Here is a 23,857-nt window from a genome sequence, read left to right on the forward strand (position 1 = left end):
TTTTATGACCCTTTAAGAGTGTTTAAAAAGCTCTTGTGAGGTGGTTTGTGATGGCTGCAGCCGGTACAGACTCAGATTAGGGCAAATCTTAACACGCAGAGCAGAAACGTGAGAGGGCCCATACGCACGGAAACTTGGGTTGTTTTGTTAGTTTCAGCACTATGGTAAACAGAGCAGGAATGACATCTTGTTTCCACTACCTTGTTTCAACTCTTCTGTTAAACTGCCCACAAGGTAAGCCCTAAAACCAGCTCACAAGAAAACTAGAGCATCTCAACAATGCACCACAAAAAGGTCCGACTAGATGAAGAAACTGACACCGTCGGCCAATAACCCAACAGTGTGCATCCAAAGGAGGAGGAGAAGAAAACGAGGACAGATAGAAACAAGAAGGGGAAAAAAATGAAAATGAGCCACGGGGAGACATGAGCTCTACCTGTAGGTATGCGCCCAGCTGGCTGCAGATAGAAGCATTTGCCAGGGCTGTCTGATATCTGCTTATTAGCTCTGTTTAATCACAGACTGCACAAAGCCACGTCGGACCCACTGCCTCAGAGAACGCCAATTACACTTTCAGACACACACAAGCAATTAATAAGATCCTCAGTAGCTGTCTGGCTCCTGCAGGCATAAGTAACCACAGGGAAAGAAGAGAGGCAAAACTGAGAGGAACGCTGATGCTGCAAAGCGACAGAAAAGACAAGTCAGTGACAAAGCTCCACACTAAAAAGCACTATGGTAATACTGTTGTTTTATGGTTTATTTAATGTTAAAGATTAGAATTCAATACTATATTACCATTTGTGTGTGTTTTTCTATTAAATATATTTAATAAACTTTACACAAAAATAATGTATACCATTTTATATGATTAAGGTTCTCATTCAGGTACTATAGTATCACAAGCACCAAGTGTTAGTAAAACTCTCGCTGTACTATAGTTCACTTGACATCTCATACGTATATGGATCCTATGGATTTTCTAATACCAGTTCAATGATCAAGGTTTCTTTTCATGAAAGCTAAGCTTTCTGCTTCAAAGAAAAAAGAAAATCAGCAAAATCTTGTAAATCAAGAGGTTGAAATGCAAACAAGAGTTCTTTTATAAACAGAAATAGATGAAAAGCAACCATGAAGATGATTCATACCATCGCTTCAACCATGAAACTCTCCATAAATAAAAGCAGGAGAGAGTGTAGTGTTCCCTCTAATAGGCTGCTTGGATTGAAATCTGCATAATGGGAGAGAAAGGCCTATAATTTGACCTGGAATGAGTAGATGATGTACTCAGAGGTTCAGCGTCCACCAGCGCTGTGTTTGGGTGTTCTGGATCTGGGGAATTGTGCATTTGGCCTGTTGTGGTTCAAAGTATCATTTCCAATGGCTCCATCCATTTTGAAACGCACATTTTCAAAAACAACAGACTAAAAGAGAGAGCGAAATTAAGTTGATATTGGAACTAGGGTAATATTGAAAAATGAAGATCTAATTGATGAAAAAAAAAAAAAAAAAAAATAGAATTTGCCTATTTTGGAGCCCAAAGTCACACTTTGTCACGGTTGACAACAATTGAGATGTTTGCCAACAAATCAAATGCCACTATATCTAGGGACCCCCACAAATATGAATAAGTACACAGCTCACCATGCAGACCAAAATAATAAACTGCAAATGTGGACAAATGTGTAACCTAGCAGCTGATTGTTGCTGTGTAGCCATAAATCATAAATCTAAAATGCATGGTTGTACTTCACAGGTGGGATGCTTCCATAGGAGTCTGTGTATTTTTATGCATGTTTATGCTGAAAGGAATTTCCCGGCAAGACACTCCACAGCACGTACACCTCAGGCAATCGGGTTCACAACTGATGTTTTCAGAAAACCGAATAGCGACACCATGGAAACAGCAGTCTCTCATAGCAACAGCATCTCTTTAAGCACAGACTTATCTTTTTCCAGGTCACACTGAACTTTTATGCTCAGCTTGAGGAAAAGAATGAATGTAGTCATGGAGCAACATGTCAAGGTGACTATAACAAGTGTTCTGTTTTTATAAACTAGGAAACAAAATCTTAACGATAAGCATGTTACCAAAATCACAGGCCAAGAAAAGTGGTGCTGGTGCTTTTTAAGGCTCAAGAAAATGAAGAGGGCACTGCACAAACAGGAAGTTCAGCTGCTGACCACAAGCATGTTTGGGGTGCATACTGCACACATTCTTGAAGTGACAGTAGAGTCCACAATTCTCACTGCACCCTAAAGCACAGAGCTGCATCTCATTAACAAACTACCTGCTCTATACTTGACCCATAGACAAAGAGAGAGATGACAGTTAGCATGAAATGCTGTAGACACAGCCTGGGGCCCCTTAAAATATTTACATTTAATCATTCAGCAGATGCTTTTACCCAAACTGACTTACAAATAAGGAATGCAAGGACACTTTTAGCTGTAAACTGCACTAAGATTGTGATATCTGCATATCATTGGCCCACTAAAAGGATTTATGCACTCGCTATTGTGAAATGGTTTCTTTCCCTACAGAAGTTCACAACATCCATACAGGAAGGGTTCTTCTCAGGTGTCACCATACAATGAAAGCTGGACCCTGGGGAATATTCTGTAGAGACATTCAAATCAGAATAGGTATTGAATGACTACACTGTTGGCTTATGTGAACCGGCAAAAAGTAAGAGCTTACTTTGAAGAACACATACAGAATATATCTCCTCTTTCTAAATATAAAAGCTAAAATGGGATTACATTTTTTTATTTTTTTATTCCCTTCCTTGTACATTGCTTACATTGCATGAGTGCCCACTACTGGCAGAAACTTTGCAACAGGCTATTATTTAATTTATGTACATTCTATATGTATATAGGTGTGTTTGGGTTGTTTTAAATATTAAAAAATAAATTAATATATCAGAGTTGTTTGTGGTGGGGTAAATTAAAATGCGATATGCGGTGACGTCACAATCGTGTTGCATTGTGGTATATGAAGCTGCCTGAAGTGTACATATGAAGTAGACTCCTTTGGTCAAAATCAAGGAAGCGAGGGTCTGTCCATATAAACTTCCCTCGTCCACTTCACGAAGTGGAACGCACTTCAAAATGGTAGCAGGGATTCCCCCGAAGGGAAGTGCTTAGGGAAGTTCGCGAGTGCATGTCTAAAAGTGGAGTGGAATGCAGCCTAGGGCACACTATAACCTGCATCATCCACATGAGCACCACAGCTCAATGATGTGGATAAATACATTTTTTAAAAGATAAAAAGGCTAAAAGTGAAAATAAAGTCTTCAAAAGTTCCTTTTCAAGAATTTATTAAAAAATATTTTGGAAATGATCTCATTTGGTACTGGAACTGCATATCATTTTTCTATAAACATTTATTTTTAAGAGAACTAAAAGAATAGTTAATGGATCCGTTATGGATCAGGAATAGTTACATTATTTACGATTCGCATTTAACTCACACATCTTTACGATTCTCATCTGATATGCTGATTCGGTGCTCAAGAAACATTTATCAATAATCAATTATCATTTATCAATTATCAATGTTGAAATTGGTTGTGCTGCTAAATATTGTTGTGGAAACCATGATAGACTGTGAGACTTCAAAAGAACAGTTTATTTTAAATAGAAATCTTTTGTAGCATAAATTACATTACTGTCACTTTCAATCATTTTTTTTTCGTCCTTGCTGAATAGAAGTATTCATTTTTTCAGGTCTTACTGACCCCAAATTATTATAATGTATATTAATGCTTAATATCAATTCACAAGTCAAAAACTGACATTTGGCTTTCAAAGGGAAACTGTAACTGTAGCATTCCTGTAGCTCAACTTGTAGAGAATGGCACTAGCAACATCACAAAATGCATTAACTGATAGCATGGGCACATGAAATGTTCTGTAAGTCACTTTGGATAAAAGCATCTAGGAATGGAACGACACGTCGACGTAATCGAATACGTCGATTATGCACTGTTTATGTTCATCCCTAACCCCCTGTCATGTTTCACACAAAACAAAGCTCTAGAGCAGATGCTAATGGCTAGTATGGAAGTGTCGCCTAACACGGTTGCGTTCATACAGTGTTTTATTTTTTGAGCGTGACAACCCCATTCTATAACCGAACTGAGACCTGCACATTTTCAGGACTCAAAACAGTGTTCTTGACAAACCTACGCTGAATGAACGGAACCGCACTGGACAACTAGTTGTCTGCCACATCATAATATGGGAGCCACAGTAAACTGTATAATCATGACAGGTTTAGTTTACTCACGGAGACAGAGAAATGATTTGTGTTTATCCAAAGATCCACTGGAGCTGCGAGGCGTGCAACTCAAACGTTCTCTCTGCACTCGGTTACTAAGCATTTAAAGTCCTTGTTTGCTGTTATCTCATGGATGAACTCGTCTCAATTGGACTCGTTTATTTAATAACACGCTGTCAATTGAGATAAAACTTCCAATGTTATGGACATCACCATTTTTGATACTGTCGCTGAATGTGGTCGTGAGTCCTGAAAATGTGCATGCTCTTATTAAGCGGAGCTGCCATACTAGCCATTAGTATCTGCTCTAGAGTTTTGTTTTGTATGAAACATGACAGAAAATTAGGGATGAACAAACAATGTGTAATCGACACGTCATTCCAGCCCTAAAAGCATCTGCAAAAAAACAACTAAACTAGTCAACCAACCATCACGTCCTAAAATGGCCAATAGCTCAATGACGGAGGCACCTGAGAGAACCTTCCCCCAGCTCAACCTTAGCCTGACCACGTCTCCTCTGGCAGTCAGGAGGGTACTCGAATTTGGTGGGAAACCGGCTCTCGCACGTCTCCCATTAAGCTCCCTGCACCCAACAATAGGTATTGAAAAGAGGGGAGCAGAAAGCCTGGCCCCAGAGTGGAGCACCTTTGTGCAGGCAGCTCAGGGTGAGGTGGGGCGAGGGCGGGTGTAGGGGGTTGGGAGGAATGCAGGAGACTTCTGTTAGCTTTTACACAGAGGCTCAGTTGAGAAGCGATGGAGATGTGTAATAAGGTCTCTCTGGAGCAGGGCTGAGCTAAATGAGTGCACCCATTCAGACTGAGCCAGGGAGTTCAACAGGTTCAGACGCTGAGGGCAGACACGTGCATACCTGCATAATGCACCGAGAGGTACGCACCTACCTGCCTACTTAAACTGCGCAGCATGGATGCAGTCTATGTACCACACACAGTAGAACAGTTTACTTCATATGAGAGAGAAAGAGAGAGTGACAAAGAGAGACTATATGTGAGGGTTTATTTTGGGGCGGCCCACACCGAACGGAGTGAAGTGGAGTCGACCCGTTCCCTGTAATTGAAGTAATGACATGCCGTTTATGCAGAGGAGCATTGGCAGCACAGGAATTTCTCTGCGCTAAAGTTACTCTCTACTACAGAAAAAAAAAAAAAAAGACCTCCCCCCGCTGCTAAGTCATGTCTCGACTGGTCTCCCTGCTGGAAAAGCTGCAGCCCCAGGGCAGGGTTTTGCTAGAAATGGGATGAATGGGGGAGGAGAGGTGAGGCGGGGAGGATGTAGAGGATTTTGTATATCCACACTTGAAAGAGGAGGGTCCAAGGACACTCACTGTCCTCATTCATCCTCGCTGTTTTTATTGCCAGGGTGGGACAAAAAGAAGCTTTTCACCTGATGGTGAAAGAACGGAAATCTTCCTGGTGTACGAGTAGGACCCTCAAGCTAGGGCTGGACGATTAATCGAAAAGTAATCAAAACCGAAATTCAGAACCTCTGACAGACGTCATTTTCCCATGTCAGTTATTTCGTTTTTTTTAATCATGTTAATACTTTCCCCTTAAAAACATACTACCGCGAGTGTAGTCATGTGACTCCATCCCGTCCAGTCAGCGGCATGGAAGCAAAACGGAGGCGAAATCAAACGCAGAAACAACACACAGACAGCGCGCGAACCCCAAAGTGAGATCTCTTTTGCTTGTGTCCTCTCGAAAGTCTGTCAATTGTATATTTAAAGGTTTGCCAGTTTGAACATTCAAGTGATTTTACACCATTCGAGAACATCACGTGAAGATCGCGCTCACAGAGAGGAGCGCAGAAACTAGAAATTCTTTGGGAACAACTAGAAACTATTTGGAAGTCATTTACAACAGAGACTGTGAAAAAGTACATACCGCCAACAAGAATACAAGCTGTTATCAAGGCCAAAGGAGGCCATACAAAATAAAAAAAAAAAAAATAATAATAAAAAAAAAAAATTATATATATTTATATATATATATTATATATATAATTAAAACACACAGAGCAGGAATAGCCTATAAGACTGCTTTCCCTTTAAGACATAATTCAAAGATCCAGTACACGGATACTGATACACATGCGCTGTCTGTCTCATTTTTCTCCTAAGACATAACCAACTATGTTTGTTAAGATACTCGCTAAGATGGGCACGTTGACATAATTTTTGTGTGAATTTGTCCGTTTAGGTGCAAGACTTGAAAGAGAATTTTCGCGAGAGTATTAAAGCGCTGTGACGCGGCTCTCCATGTACGTGCTTCGGATGAGTACACACACACACACACACACACACACACACACACAAATCTCCTCACAGCGCACGCGAGTTCTATTTCGCGTCTTACGGATTAATGTTTAAATTGGCAAGGTTTAAATGAGTTTAGTTTAAACACAAATAACAACGCGAGATGTTCAGCTCTCACCTGCGCTCGCGCGCCATCAACACCCGGTGATGACGGCGTAAATGACTGGTCATAGAGCTTTCGGCACGTCATTGAACATTTGTTTACAACGAGTGACTGTTTTGTCCATGTTCTTTTGATCATTGCTGCTGTTGTTTTTTGTTATTATGTGTGAATAAAGACTATTTAGTTGTTTCAGTTTGTTATTTGATTAATAAATGAAATTGTTAGTTTTAAACAAGTTTTTGACAGATTCCTAAAATATTTGTGTTTTCTCTTAAAGACAGGTGGTTTAATAAATTCGTTAAGCACTAATATAAGATGATTAGATAGACAGACAGACAGACAGATAGACAGATAGATCTTATTTTTATATTTTTTTATCATAATTGAATTTTTACTTTTTATTTGTTCCTTTTTATGCCACTGACCCAACTGCATGCACTGCTGAGTTGAGGGCCCCTCACAGACATCCCTGCTTCCAGGCATTGAGAGTTCATACAGCCTCAAGCGTTATCTGACTTGCTCTCTGCACTTTGGCAAACATTTTAATGTTAAGGCTAATCAAACAACCATTGAAGTTGCATTCTGTCAATAATTACAAGAGAGCTGTCAATAATTACCCGAGACCTCATCTTACTATGTTTTGATAGTGCGAGCAGCACGTATGCCACTTCAGATAAACAAGACTGGGGGACACTTGACTCTAAACCTGAAGAGAGGAGGCCTGTCTGACAGACTCAGTTTGTTGCACTGGGGAGTTGTCAGGAACAAAGGCTTCCCTGTGCATGGAGCCAGCCTGGGACACAAGCGTTTTTATAAGGCTGATTGAGCACAAGAGCACCTCAAGAGCCCTTAATAAGAACAAAGAGTGCAGCAGCAGTATGCAAGCGAAATGGCACATGAGGCCGTCTTGGATGAGGCAGTCTTGACATTTCAATGACAATTTCAATGAAAGACCTTCTCATTCCACAGCAACACCTTACAGTACCTCACCTGGCTTCCAGCAAATACCAGTCACTTGCAGAAAAATATCCAGGGTTCTTGAGTTCTGACATGTCCAGACCTGGCCTTGACAAATGGCAGCCTCAGCATTTCGTTCTTCCAAATCTACAAGTTTTATTGTACCACCATGAATGCACAGTTCAGAGTCATCATTGTCTCTCTTCAAATCTGTTAAAAAACAAAATCTCAGACCCTGTCAGTCTTTTAGCCCTAATCAAAAACATTCACATTCCAAACCAACCACACTGAAGCTGTAGAAAAATTCCTCCAGCCTCATAAAGGCAACCAAGCAAATGTTCCCAAAAGTTTTCAAAGGCATATTTTTGGAGAGAACGTGCTTTCCTTCAAACTGCTGGAACATCAGCTGGCACCAGCTTCTGCCTAACCAAGTGGTCCATGAAAACAACACTAAAAGAGCTGTGGCTTGTTCTGAGTAGGTGGATCTACATTTCTAGAGGTCCACTGACTTAAATGCATTAAAGAGGCCAAAATGATGACAGCTGTGGTTTGCTTATGAGAAAAAAAAAAAAAAAAAAAAATGTTGTCACAGGACCCAGTCTCAAGTATGAGAAGCCAATATCCCAAGTAATACACAACAGTCAGTTTTTCCAACAGTGCTTCCAGGACCAGTGCAAAAGAACAAAAGAGAGATTAAAAAAAAAAAAAAAAAAAAAAAAAAGATCTTGAAATAGTGATAGAACTGACAGAAATTAAATTGTTTGAGGTCTTTAAAGTCGGCATGAAAAAAATTCATCCTATTAATTTTTGTCGAACACGTAAATTAGTCGATTTGCATGGAATGCATCAATTCGTTGCGCTGTTTATGGTCATCCCCAATGATGCCGGCTTCATTTCCGACGGTTTTATGGACACCGCCATGTTTGATACTGGTTACCGATATGGTTAGTTAGAATGCGGAATGTGACTGTGTGAACAAACAGCTGAACAAACATACTCAAGCATCAACTTTAAAGGTATAGGCCAAATAAGAATTCTGTCATTAATTAGTCACCCTCATGTCATTCCAAATCTTCAAAACACAAATAAAGATCTTTTGGATTAAATCTTTGAGCTCTCTGTCCCTCCATAGACAGCTACGCAACTGACACTTTGACACTTCAAAAAGTTCATAAAGAGATTATAAAACTAATCCATTTGAATTGAGTGGTTTAGTCCAAATTTTCTGAAGAGACACAATCACTTTATATGATGAACAGATTGAATTTAGGCATTTATTCACATATATCATCAACGCACACATCAGTTATGGTAAACGGAAGTTCAAGCATGTTCGCTTGACGTGCGAGAACCAATGAGGTTCATTCTCGTGTGTTACACAGCACCTTTGAGCTTCCGAAAGAGGTTTGTTCCTGCGCATCAAGCAGGTTCGGTTGAGCTTTGTTTATGTTCCTGATCAAAGTTTATATGTGAATAAAAGCTTAAATTTAATCTGTTCATCATATAAAGCAATCTAGTCTCTTCAGAAAATTTGGACTAAACCACTCAATTTATATAGATTAGTTTTACAATCCCTTTATGAACTTTTTGAAGCATCAAATAGTCAGTTGAGGGACAGAAATCTCTCAAATTTCATCAAAAACATCTTTATTTGTGTTCCTAAGATGAATGAAAGTCTTACAGGTTTGGAACGACATGAGGGTGAGTAATTAATGACAGAATTTTCATTTTTGGCTGAACTATCCCTTTAATCTCCTGAATGAACAAAACATTTCAAGATTCACACTTTACCTTTTGTCATAAATAGTATCATTAGGTAAAAGTTCATAAACACATTAGTTACAGTTATTATTTATCGGTAAATTAACCAAAGGATTAATCAACAATTCAGAAAATAAATTATTAACCGATTAATTAAAAATAATTGATACATTAACCATTTGAAAAAAATAATTGTTAGTTCCAGCCCGACTGTGGTTACTGAAAGAGAATACAAGGCTTGACGTTGCACATTCATACAGAAGCAATGTAAATGATTTAAATGATGTAATGATGTAAGTGACTTAACTTCTATTGAACCCGGAATATTCCGTTAAGTAAGGTGAGTGAGAGAGGAGTTTTCCATGTATTGAAGGGTGAGGTTGGCACGATACAGCATGAGAGCATTCGGCAGCTGCTTTGAAAGCCATTACAGGATAGAGACAGCGCCAGGGCATTATTTACACCCTGTCAGCGAAGCACACAACACTTCCATGCATAATCACCCAGTCACAACAGCCAATGGGGCAACAGGCATCTGAGATCAAGCCGTTGAACGTCAGCTTTGTGGGAAAGCGATCAAGTTGGCTTGACCTGCATCATTTCCCATGTGATAGAGGAGTCAGTGAGTCTGGACCCGGCCGCATCATTGCAAAGGTCTCCTTGGAGCTCAGCTCGCTCCCATGGCAGTGGTCGGTAAAATGAGCTTGCAACAAGTCTGGGCACTGATTCAGACTCAAATTAGAGAAACCAGGAAAACTACACATGATCCTTTTGGGCATTGGATGTGCAGCAATTCCACATACACACACACAAAATCTGAGATTTAATGCCGTTTTTGTTGGGAGGGCCAGTAAAGCCAGCTGTTTTGGAACATCAGCAGAGAAGGTTCCACTCCACAATTCTTCCGGTAAACAAGCAGAGCAGATGTTGTGCACAGAATCCCAAAGCATGGACCTCAGCGCTGGCCTCACACCCCATTTGACAGAACGTCCTGCTCCACCACCCTATTCTCATCACATCTGACTTCAATGACAGACACTGTTACAGGCTGGATGAGAACCAGCTTAGGGGTCTGCTTTTACAGTAACACAAAGCCAGAATGGCTTTTCGTTTTTGGCATTAGTTTCCATCCCCCCTTACACATATGGAGTCTGCAGATGTTAGAAGAATGCGTGAACTGCCATTACACCTCATACATGCACACCTTCAATAACATTAGGATTTAGCTCTAGTTTGGCTGTCTATTTTGTCAGCTGTAAAGAAAAACGTTTACAGGGCATGTACCTTCACTTATTCAAGAAGAGCTGCATGCTGTTCTAGCAGTGGGTCAGATCCCACTTTGAGTGATACAACAACCTTACATCATTCTGATAGATTAGCAGTGAGACAGGTCACTCCTGCTTACACAACATCACTGCTGACAGCTGTATGAAAACACTACGACAGGTTGCTCCAGGGCTTACTGACACCGGCCCACCAGGTTAATCAATCCTTAAACAACTGTGAACTCTATGTGGCACAGTACTTTGACATTGTAAGTGGCAGGTGTCCCTGGCTCACTGCTGTATGTGCCTCATATTACCAATGAATAACACTTCACTTCTGCAGGATTTTACTGTGATGCTTTCTTAAGGTTATATTTACTGACACTGATTATTACATTTGTTCTTTTGTGAGAATTTAGTGTAGAAAACAGTGGAAAAAATAGTATTAAAATTACAGTATTATTCAGTTTTCCACCAAAATTAAGGCTTGACTTGTGAAGGTGAGAACAGAAATATTCAATAGCTTACAATATTCAAGCTTAAAGGGATAGTTCATCCAAAAATGAAAATTGTGTCATCATTTACGTAACCTCAAGTTGTTCCAAACCTGTATGAGTTTTTTTTCTTCTGTTGAACACAAAAGAATATATTTTAAACAATGTTGGTAATCAAACAGTTGACTGTAACCATTGACTTCCACAGTAGGAAAAAAAAAATACTATGGAAGTCAATGGCTACCGTCAATATGTTTGGAGCAGAATGAGGGTGAGTAAATGACAATTTTCATTTTGGGGTGAACTATCCCTTTAATAACAATTTGATTTTTAAGTTCAGCAGTTATATATTTGGGTTAATTTGTTTTGTACTGTAAAACGAAAATGTGCATAGTAATATATTTGTAACCTATAAAAAAAGACAAATTTTTGACTATTGTACTCTAAAATAAAAAGTTTATTATTATTATTATTATTATTATTATTATTATTATTGTTGTTATACATTTACATTGATTGGCTCCAAAAAGCTACAGTGTGCATGTAAAGTGAACGCGGGCACTCTAAAGACTCTAAAGTGGTATAAAAAGATCAACTTTAAAAGTTCAGGTTCAGTTTTGGTTTTTTTGTTTGTTTTTTTAACAATCATACCAAAAAATCCATGACAATGCATTAAACAAATTAAAAGGAAAAAATGTGGGCCTGCTTTCCATCACAGATGCATTGTATTAAGGATCAGATTTTTGCTGGAAAAGACCAGCTGCCAACTGTCCAGTCAGATGTTTCCTCTGCAGATGCAGTTCAAGATTGGCTAGTCAAATTAACCTGGTTAATGTTGGGAATCTGTGAGATAGAAATCTAGGTGGAAACTTAAGGGGAAGAAAGGATGCTGTTACACCAGCAACATCCCCAATAGGTTATCATAATAATCAACACATATGGGCAGTACGGACGGCAGCAACACTGCTTTCTCTGTTTCAGACAGCTGAGGAGAGGACTCGCTCCACACCACGTCATTCAGGAGTTTCCCCCACCCCCGACATCTCCCTTTTGCCTTCAAACAGTCCGTTGTTCAGGGAATTTCTTCACAGGAGAGAACTTTGCCTAGTGCTGGCACACAGCAATACAAATGATTTCAAATTTGCAGCTTGTGAAGTAATGATTCAAGCTGCACACAACGCCTCTTTAACATTTACCATTTTTCATGTGTGGGAATTCGCCCTGTTTATACATTCCTCTGAGGTCATAAAAACCCCAGGCTCTTGCATAGACCTGAGACTGGTGTTCAGTGTCACTAGGCTGATCATGTTTTGTGCCAATCCTATTTCTTCCCATACTACATTTTATCCCAGTAATAGCACAAATTAGCCTACTGGATGTTAGACGGGATTAGTTTTGGGAGTCTTGAGGGTACCTTAGATATTGCTGAGGTGCCTATATAAGACATTAAGGTTAATAGATTTGTACATCTGATCAAGGAGGCTCACACATTTGATGGTAATGAAAGCTGGCCCAGCTGGTCACCAAGTCCAGCATCCACACACAAGCCACACCATGAAGCTCGGCCAAACGAACCCACATCATGGTTTATAGTTTCTGCACCAGGCAATTCGCCTTTATGGGAAAGGAAAAATCTTCTCTGGAAAACTCTGGCCTATAGCCATTATATGAAAATGAGGCAATGGCCGCCCTGAACAATGCCATTCTTTCAGAGGGAAATCAGAAAGGCCTTGGGAACAGCAGCCTAACTATGCTTTGAGGCAATTTTGGCAGAAAGACAGGCATGGACCAATTGTACACGTTCTTTCTCATTCTTTCTGCCAACCATACAGCATCATTATCACCAATGGTTACCTCAGACTATTTCAGACTAAACTAAACAGGCTCCTGAAAACCACAGGGGTGAAAAGTAGCTCCAGTCTCTAATGAGGGAACAGACGTAGATGGAGAAACTTCTCCTTTAGGTACATTTATTGCTCAAGTATCTTAAATTGCCAACAGATCCTATTACTAATCAAGCAGAAAACTACTTCACCTTGAGTTTTTAGTAGACTAGCATTGAATTAATGCCTCTTCACACCAAAAACTATAACTTTTAAAGATAATTATGTGTGTGTCCACCCCAATAGACGATTATTATAAGCATGTGCTACAGTTATGTTGTCTACTGCTTTAAATGCTTGAGCTCTTCATTAAGATCAGGTGGATTTTGATTGGCTGCCAGCGTTTTTAATCATTCATCCGCAGTGTTGGGGAAAGTTACTTTTAAAAGTAATGCATTACAATATTGCGTTACTATAAAAAAGTAACTAATTGTGTTAGTTACTTTTTATAGAAAGTAATAAGTCAGTCAATAAATGGGAAAACAAAATAACTTGCGTTACTTATTTGAAAAAGTAAATCAGATATTTTGTTTTAAATTTAAAAGTAATGCGTTACTTTACTATTTACTTGGATAAAGTAATTCGATTACGTAACTCGTGTTACTTGTAATGCATTACCCCCAACGCTGTTCATCAGCTAGAAAAAAATTCTGAAAATAATTTCAGTGATGTCATTCCTCTATTTTGTTATCATTATAGTTGTGGTGTGGACTTCCCTATTCTCATAGAATTATAACAATTTTAAATAACTTGGTAGTCATTGTTATAGTTATTGTCCTTGGTGTGAACGGGACTTTAGCTTCAAAAACAGACCTGAATTAAATTTATATGTGCGCAACACCCACATTAAGTAATTTTATGCATAACCAAGAACAATTAAAAATCTTTGTTTGTCCATTTTACCATATTTACTCAATTAGTTTAATTCATTTAATTTTGGCCTGTCATTATTGGCAAGCTACTGCTGAAAAAAAAACTTTGATTTATTAATATTTGAGGTTTTCGTGTCTCAAGTGCCGTTACTCAACAAAGACAAGTTGCCAAGTTTTCAAAAGCTATTAAAGAAGAGAAAAAAACCAAGCTAAATGCAACAACATGAGGAACTTGTACTAGAAAAGTCCCATATGATCCGGAGGTCAGATTTTTGTAAACAAAGGTTTCCGAGTCAGGAAAGACAGGAACTCTATAGAGATATTTAATAGAAAATGGTTCAAAAGATGAAACAGTCAGTCTATCATTTAGCAGCAATGAGAGCAAAACGACTTGACACTGCCAAAGAGAGCAGGAGAGAGAGAGAGAAAACTCATCCAACCATCTGGATGTGGACTAGGCAGAAGTCCAGGAGGCAGTAAAATTCCTTCCAAGTCCCTGACCGACGTGCGACTGCCACGTAGCTGTTAATGCAAGAGGACAGAGAGGAGGGAAGAGGCAGTCTTACTCCTGCAGAAACACCTTCCCACAGAGCAACATAAGCACATCTGCCTGTCTGCCTACACAGCACACTGATATTGAACTGCAATATCACAGTTTTGATGTAATATGACAAAGTGATAATGATTACTTGGAGAGGTTCATAATAATAGAATGCGTTTATGGGCGTCAGACAAGTCTCTGACGTGGAGTTTAAGTCTCACGTCTTTGAGGTGGCATCCAAGCCTCAAATCCTTTCATAATATTTTTTATTCACTTCTATACACATTTATATACATTTTATAAGCATTGTCAAGCAGCCTAAGTCAAATACTAAACTGACTAAAACGAAAAGCTAAATAGAAATTAAAAAAAAACAAAAAAACAATTGACAATCAAAAATTACATAAAATTATAATTAAATAAAATTACTTTTTAATAATACTAAAAATTCATAAAAATTTTCTGACAATTCCATTAAAAGTCAATGAGGTCCATTGTTATTCTGTTTTTAACCACACTGACTTTCATTGACTTTCAAACAGCTAAAAACAGTCGTGTTCCAGACAGAAGTGATGACAGAAATTAAATTTTTGGCTGAACTATCCCTTTAAGTGTGATGTTTCAGACTTAAGTTTCCATTTCTGGGTAAATAAATGCTGCTCTGAAGGAGTATCCCCCTTATAACCACATTTAAAATGAAGAATGATGTTCAGTGTGTGACATTAAAGAATGAAGTTTGAAAGATACTACAGTTCTACAGTGGCTCTTGTAGTGGGTTGGTCTAGACTTGTTGGTGACTCAGTCTGTCCACAAACAGGAAAAAACAGTAACGTCTAAAATACCTTCAATATGCACCTCGCTACTAAGAGTGTAAACAGCCAGGTCATCACCACACAGCTCACAGATCTCAGCTCTCCTGAGCTTTTGTTTTTTGTTTTTTGGCACACTGAACTTGTGTTTAGACCAAGCTGAGAGGAAGCAGCCTAACTCCCACAAACACATGAAAATGACTCACTCCATACACATGGCTGTGCTTCAGGATTTTTCCTTCTCTTTTCCTTTTTTTCTTTGGAACTTAGGAAAAAGAGTTCAGATCAGTGAGGAGGATCAGTGCATGAATCCAGGGCAGTCAGAACATTCACATATGCAGTTATAATCGAGCTACAGTGGGTTTTCACATAGTCAAGCAGCATTCTTCATCTGTCTGTCCAAGTATACGACCAAATGTGTTATTGAATATTTATAATAATAAATATATGCTGTGCGCCACCTCTGACTTTCATAGAAAGAAAATCTGTATCAATTGATGGCTCTTCTACAAAGGTTGGGATTGAACTCACACATGCCATTTTTAAGCAGTCAGCTCTTTCTTCAAGAAAACACATTCGTCCAGGGGATAGATGTTTACCACGACAGTAAAGTATTTTCAAGACAGCAACTCATAAACCTCAAGTTTCCACACACAAACCTCTAGTCAAGGTTGCATTTCAATGCAGAAGCAGTCAGTTTTGTCCCAGAGTCCAGATTTGGATGGACATTTTATAGTCCTGGAATGCTGAATGAGTCAACACTTTGGTACGGCTGAATCCTATGCCCAAGACAACATTCAGGGCTCCCCAACCCCCAGCCAAATGAGGTGTGATGAATTCAGTCAGAAGAAGACACAGGGAATGGGGTGGGGGTGTTGAAATTGGGGGACAGATTTTGCTCATTTGTCCCACATGGCTGAGCACACTCAAAGAGGGCAGCTCAGTTTAAACAAACATAACCATTTCCTCCTCATTGCACACAAAGCCTTTAAACAGAAACCCGTCCGTCGCTCCTCACCGGGTCATTTGGGGGAAAGAACAGCTAGCCGCCAAAACACAGCCAGCCCTGTGTGGCTCAGCATCTGCAGACACCCTGGAAAAGCTCAAACATGGTCCTGCTTCTCAACTCCACCTCACACACAACACTGTTACAGCATCTGCACAGGGAATATATCCGGTCATTTGCTTAAGGACAAGAGCCTAGACAACTGTAAAGGCAGGAACACACCAAGCCAACGGTTGGCCGTCGGGCAGTTTTTGTTTGTCAGCCGACTAAGTTTTCTCAGTGTGTTCCGCACCATTGGCTGAAGCGGTTCCTTGTTTGCTTTTTTCGGCCGATTCGACATGTTGATCGTCGGCGCTCATCGGTCCATCTGTCCGTCTGATCATTCTGATTGGCTGTTCAGCTACTGCCACCTGCTGGTACGGAAAGGCATTTCATCTTACGCAGGCGCAGAACGGACAAGCTACTTGGCCGTCGGCTTTCGAGCGTCGGTTTGGTGTGTCAGGGCAACTTTGGACCCAGACGCTGCCGACGTGAGCCAACCCCACAGTCTGCTTTGGTCGCCACTAGTTCGTCGGCATTGGCTTGGTGTGTTCCTGCCTTAAGTCACTGAGAGAAAGGTACTGGCCTCAACTAAGCTCTCTAGTTTCTTCTAAACACATTTACAAATTAGGGTTGCATGAGGGATGCATGATGTACCATAATTGTCGGCTGATATTAGAGTTTTTTTATTTATTGGTGGATGTTAAAGCTGCAGTCCATAACTTTTGGTGCTCTAGTGGTTGATAAACAAAACTGCATGTGTCTTGCAGAAGAACATTGTAGCCGGAGCTACTTCTCTCTGTTTAGGTCTATGACGAGTCACGCAGGTATTGTGCTACTCCGCAGTGGTACGACCTGAACCAGTCTAAAATAGTCCGAATATAAAGACTTATTATAAGTGTACCGTAGTGATTCAGGATAAGACAAAAACACGGTTTGGAAAATGGATTCATGATGTATCGCTCATTGTATAATTTTTGTACATTTTGAACACAAAAAGAGTTACGGACAGCAGCTTTAAATAAGTAATATATAAAATAAATAAAGTTAATAAAAAAGATAATAGCAGATGTAAAACATTTTATTTCACAATATTATTATATTATGTAAAATTAAATTACCCATAGTATTCTTACCTCATTGCACTGTCATTTTATTACCAATGTGCAATATACCATAAATGTTTTTATATTAATGTGCAATATAATATTTAAGTGTAATATCTTCAGGTAAAATAATTGAATATATTTTACAAGTACTTCTCTGTAAATCTTAAATATTTTTTTTTATATTATTTAAGTGCAATGTTCTAAGTAAAAATTATATTTTTTAAATGCATTTAATATTCAGCAATAAATATGTTTATGTCATTTTTGTGTTTTAATTTGATTTATTTAGACAATACAGAAATTTTAATATTGGTCATTTATGGGTTATCAGCTATAACATCAAAATACTTATCGGCCAGAATTTTAATAACTGCGCGATAATGAGTGAATATACCAAACAAGAAAACATATAATTACAAAATAAATAAATCACATTGACTTAAATGTGAGAAATGCGAGAAACAGGAACTGAAACATAAATTACTGCTAAATCACACAGTCCCAAACAGGAATGTTAAGGAGAGCCTTTTCACCCCCTGGTGACTCTGGAATGCTGTAGAAAGTGAAAATTCTACATTGACACATTCCTCCAGTGCCACCTGGGATGCCATTGCCCTCACAGCAATGGCTGCCATTCTCATGACCTCCCCGTTTACTTTATTTTGGTATTTTGGTAATTTCACACATCCAAAACATGGCTACTGAACAAAGAGAGATGAGTGGTACTAATCCAAAAGAATAATATGAATTAGCTGGAAAAATTCACCAGGCTGAAAGAAATCTGGGCAGTTAGAATGGATAGCCCCCGTCCACCCCTCCTCGCTCTCAGAGGTCAAAGGGTGAAATTCCTCATCTTCCACCAGGCCTCCAGATTTCACACACTATAAGGGGGAGTGCTTGAGGAGGGGGATGGGTTAACAAGACCCGGTGAGATGGAGGGATTGTGGGAGGTATTGGTCTAAGGTCCTGCTGGTAGGGGAGTGGGCATAGAAAAACAGGAAGTCTGGGACTACAAATATATGCACAATGACACTACTGACAAGTGTTTGCATAGGGTAGCTTGAGAGAGGATCGGACAGAGCATACGTACATCGTAAGAGAGCACTGTATGGATTACAACAGACTGAAGAAGCAATAAATGCACCAATATAAATGCAGCATCTTATGCCAGGCTCTCATTGCACATGCACGGCGGCTAAAACAGTCTCCAGTCAAATAAAAGCGTCATTAATGAGCTGCTGTCGCATCTGAAGTTTCCATCGTCCAGCTAACAACGGCCGTCTCTGCACTCTGAATGCTAATGCAAGCACGAACATACACCATTGGCCACCTGACCAAACACTGAGTGTTTTTCCGCTCTGCTTTTAGCTAAGTGTGCAGGCCTGGCCATTTGAATAATGCATTGGCATGACAGAGAGGATGCATGTCAGGAACCAGAGTGACATGGAGTGAGTAGCAGCATCTCACTCTCTCCACCAATTGCAAAGAAAGAGATACACAAAGCTACGTTCTTTTGAGTTTAATTCTAGCACAATGGAATGAAACCGTTTCGATACATTTTTACAATTCAAAAAACTATCTGCCTGATAAGGAAATTAGGTCAATATATTTAAGTATATAAAACATGTTTTGTAATCAGTCTCACAATTTAACTTCAGTCAACTGATCAATAATTGGCTTCAAAATATATTATAATATATATATATATATATATATATATATATATTTTTTTTTTTTTTTTTTTTTTTTTTTAATATTTATCACTATTAGCCAAAGTTTCCATCACTACGAAAATTCTGTCATCATTTACTCACGCTCATTTCAAATCTGTATGACTTTCTTTTGTGGAATACAAAAGGAGACATTTTTTCATTGCAACTGTTTTGTCCATACAAAAACTGTCAATAAAGTTATGATAACATTAGCAAAATTTCAGCAAAATTTTGCAGGCAAAAATGTCAATAGCGCAGTGATTACAAAAGCACAGCTTATATAAAAGTCACTTTCAACACCTTCTGTGGGTCAGCGTCATGAATTCGTGTGACCAAAATCTGAATAAGGAACTTTTTCACCCTCGTGCAAAACTCCCAATCACACGTCTTGATTGTGCCAGTAAAATATCGCCAAGTAATGAAAAATGTGACCACATCTTAAGGGTCCAAAACAGCCTTGGACCTTAGATAAAGTCATACAGGTAAATTATGACAATTTTCTCTTTTGTGTGAACTATCTGTTTAAAAGTGCAACATACATGGCAGGACAAGTACCAAAAAAAAAAAAAAAAAAAAAGTTTAAAATATTTCACACAGTGACAAAAGACATCTGTCTGAATGTGCATGGCTGCAGCGGTGCTGCTGAATTTAAAGTTGGCATGAAACTTGCGATAGTGTTTTCTTCCCTATTGTAATGTATAATTGAAACAAGAAAAAAAAAAATGTATGGCGGGACTTGATTATGTCCATCGGGAATTGATTGAATCATTGTAGTTTGCTATTGTTCAATCTCATGTCGCCAGTAAACACTTGAGAAGAGAAGAGAAGAGAAGAGAAGAGAAGAGAAGAGAAGAGATTTTTGAGGGCACATTAAAAAAAATATATTGATGTGGACAGATAAATCATTTTATAATAAATACTTTTCCAAGAGGGTTTTACTGTACGAACTTGTAACAAACTAAAGCACAAGACGCTGTCAACATGTTAAGTTAAAGATATCAAAACTAAAATTTACATCAACTAGTCAACTCTCTTCACCTCTAGTCGGTTGTTGCATGAGATCCAAAACAAAGCAGCTTAAGAAGGTATGTTATGGCATCCAGCTAAAGCATCCTGCAGCTTGTCGCTTGCACTGTTGGTAAAGTGATGGGTGTGCAGTTAGGTGGAGATGGTGGGAAAGGAAGATAAAAGGCCTCTTTTATCTTCATCTAAATCAACTGTCAACAATAGTGTAAATCACCAAGAAGACAGAAAAGCCTAACATGCAAACATAGCAGCTATGTGCCAAACAAACATGCATCACATTCACCAGGAGAAGAAGCTGGAGTGCAAACGAGACGTGTGAGAGCCGACAGCATGAGAAAAAAAAAACCCTTGGTGATTACTGTTATGCAGATCTCTCCTTTTAACTCCTCTGAATGCCACTATATGTGGCCGTGGTTGGCTGATTCAAGATGAGCAGCATGATCCTGATTCATGGACCAGCTGACAGCCACATCATCTCCGCATGCATATTTCCCAAGCACTAATGGTTAAAGCACAGATACAAACTTGTTCTGTCTTGCTTAACAGTCAGAGAGACGCTGGATTTCTCTGCCTAATGAGGTCAAGGGAATAGAGTCTAATGATAAGATGATGAGACTTCGTTGACCAAAACCATCACTGCATTTCTACTCATCTACTATTTTTTTTTTTTTTTTTTCAAAACAATGCAGATGAATGCCACTGAATTCACTGGACAAAAGAATATAGTAATGAGGCATTGCTAGAAGAAATATCTCAACCTAGACAAGATTAAATAAATTGAATTTCAGAATCAATCTACCGAGCAATAAAGTGTGACTAAGAGATGTGAAGCTGCTTCAAAGGGCAACAGTCAGAGAAAATCAGGAAATGTCCTCAAGAAGGTGGACTCTCCGCTGCAATTAGGAACAATCACAACAGATTTTATCACGCTGCACTGCGTAACATCAGCACACATCAAAGCACAGAGCTGCTCCCAAAATGATGGAGAACTGTAGGGGGGGGTATGTGTAGTTTTGGGTAGCCCCTGGGGAAACAGACCTCCAGCTCACCAGGTACAACCCCATGACTTCAAAGGAAGAGCACATTCCTGCAGCTATGCCCAATCAGGAAGTTTAACTCCCGATGCCAGCTATCTCAGCGCAGGACCTGGACTGATGAAACAGAGGCTGCTGAAGACAATCCATCAGATATCGACCAAAAAAATAATAAACCTACTTTGTTTTGAAAGCATACCAATTATATGCTGCACACTGGGTACGTGGAAAAACTACAGTTCTACTGTTATTTGCTCTGCACATTTTCCTAGTTAGTGCATGCATTTGAACAATGATTCTCAACCTTTTTGACTCCAAACCCACACACTGTATTCAGATATATTTCCTATATAATATCCAGCAGCTTTTAATGACAATGGTCACCTTTACAGTATAATGTACAGTCAAACTGTCACTATAAATCTCATGAAATAAACCCAGACAGGGTCTTGTATCATTTTTTGCGATAACGTACAGTCATTTGGTCATTATTGCACTAGTGTTGCACAATGCAAGCATAAAATGCAGCCAGTCATATGTTTTGAGATTGACTTTTTAACATTATATAGAAAATAATTTTAAGCTTTGTGTGCATTTGACAAAAATGTCCACTGGGGAAAAGTAAATAAAAAAGTAGCAAGGACCTAAAACAAGCAGGTGGGAAAAAATCCATTGCAAGTTGTGTGTATCATTCCATGCGAAGTAAGGGGGGAATCAGTCCACATAGACCTCTATGCTGCAGTTAAAATGATGCATTTAGAATATTTTACCCATATTTAATTGTCTTATATAGCTTATTTTAAATCATCTTGTGGCCCCTTTGGAAGACTGACTATCGGGCCCCGGGCCCCTGGTTGAGAACCACTGGTTTGTAGACAGAGTCAAATAATAAGAAGGTGAGGAATGCAACATCTTATTTTCCTGCAGATATTTTTTAAACACAAGTTATCACGATCCAGTTCAGTAATTTACATTTTAAAAAGTTATGAAATCCCTCACTCAGCTGGAGAATGCAAACCTGACGTCATTGACTGCAGATCACATTTCTCCTCTCACAGATATGTTTCTTCTTTCTCTCCAATAAGCCCTCTGGATCCAGGCAGGAATGGACCTCATGGTACAATCTATCTTGAAGCGTCATTTCAGTGCCCAACAACATCATCCAAGAGATTAAAAGCGAACGTTCAGTCTTTTTCCAGAGCTGCTAATTAGTGCGCTTTAATTCCCGGCACGAAAGAGCAACTAGTACTTTTAACGTTTGGAAAAACAATGCACGGCGTTGCATTAAACCAAACCAATAAAATGAACAGAAACAGAAAGTAGTATCGAGAAGTATAGATACTTTCTGCACAATATATGACAGGACAAGGACAACAGCAGCTAATGTTTTCCTCCATAAACAGACACAGCTGTTGAAGAATAGGCTGTCTGGAATACTAGGGCATGATGGAGTTGACCAACTTCACTTCATCCATCATCATATTCCTTTAAATCTTTGCCAAATATTATTCAACATCATTCCAGCAAGTGAGTGTTTTGCAACACTGTAATCGCTATGGAAAGACAGCGAAATTCAGCATCCCAAATAAATTTCACCGAAACATTTGGTATCACTTCAAGACTGACGGATAAATACAAAATAATTTTTAATTAAGCTAAAGTGTAACTTTTTTTTTTCTAACGTTTACGTAACAGTACGCGCTAAATAAAAAAAATCCAAAATTCCAAAGTTGGAATTCAACGACGAAGACGTCAAACTATGAATTTTCTCGTAAATCGCGAAAGTCGTTACAAAGTTGCATGTCGAGTTTTAAGCATCTTCAGGTAAATAATGGTTTCTAAAAAAACAAATGCAGTGCTGCCTGTTTTCTTGAGGAATAACTAAGTTTTCCGTTTCATCTACTGGTTGGCCAACTAACCCAGACTCCCGGCGTCACCGCCATCCAGACACAAAAATGCACGCAACTTTCCCGTTATCAACATATTTTCATCGTTTAATTGGGAAAAAGCACACAAACGCGAACTGTAGCCAAAGATAGAGCTAGTAAGCGATAAGAAAAACTTACCTCGCTGCAATAAAATGATCTTGAAAGAAACTCCAGAGCTCCACTTTCACCCCAGACACAACTTTGGCAATCCTTGCTCCAGTCTGCTCCACCAGCGTTCAGTCAGGGGGAGATTCCGCGGCCATGTCAATTATGTCCCACAGCACATGTGAGCTTGATCCTGCCCCCTTTACCGTAAGCAACCATATAAACGAACTTCAGAGCAGAGGGGAACAATTCAAAGACGATTTAACCTAAATACCACCACCAGACACATGCACAGACACAGACACTATAGCCTACACGACAAAAACAGTAGCCTAATGCTTTGGTTCATGTTTGGTTCAATAGTCCCAGTCAGATTATAGGTTGTTTTTATGGATTTTTACAAGATTACATATTGATCATCAGGCAACAAATTGGTTCATTCTCTGATTAGCATTTTAAAATATACATCGGATAAATAACTTTCAAGGAGACACATGGACAATATAACTTTACAATTCAATTCTTACCTTATGTCATTGGAAAAGATTAGCTAAAAATCTTTACTAGCTCACTATTTTAGTGTTTAGTAAGTGTTC

General features: G+C 39.0%; 1 protein-coding gene across 2 annotated transcripts in view; it reads right to left on the reverse strand.

The window, feature by feature from the left end:
• fndc3ba (fibronectin type III domain containing 3Ba) overlaps positions 1-23,470 on the reverse strand; it is a 140,603-nt gene extending 117,133 nt beyond the window's left edge. The window contains exon 1 of one of the 2 annotated variants that reach the window (XM_051917714.1): positions 23,295-23,470. The gene's annotated coding sequence lies outside the window, so the exon portion shown is untranslated. The remainder of the gene's footprint in view (positions 1-23,294) is intronic. The other variant, XM_051917722.1, reaches the window with a different exon arrangement.
• Between the last annotated feature and the right edge of the window lie 387 nt (positions 23,471-23,857).

This window comes from Ctenopharyngodon idella, chromosome 2, assembly GCF_019924925.1.
Source record: "Ctenopharyngodon idella isolate HZGC_01 chromosome 2, HZGC01, whole genome shotgun sequence".
Classification (NCBI taxonomy): domain Eukaryota; kingdom Metazoa; phylum Chordata; class Actinopteri; order Cypriniformes; family Xenocyprididae; genus Ctenopharyngodon; species Ctenopharyngodon idella.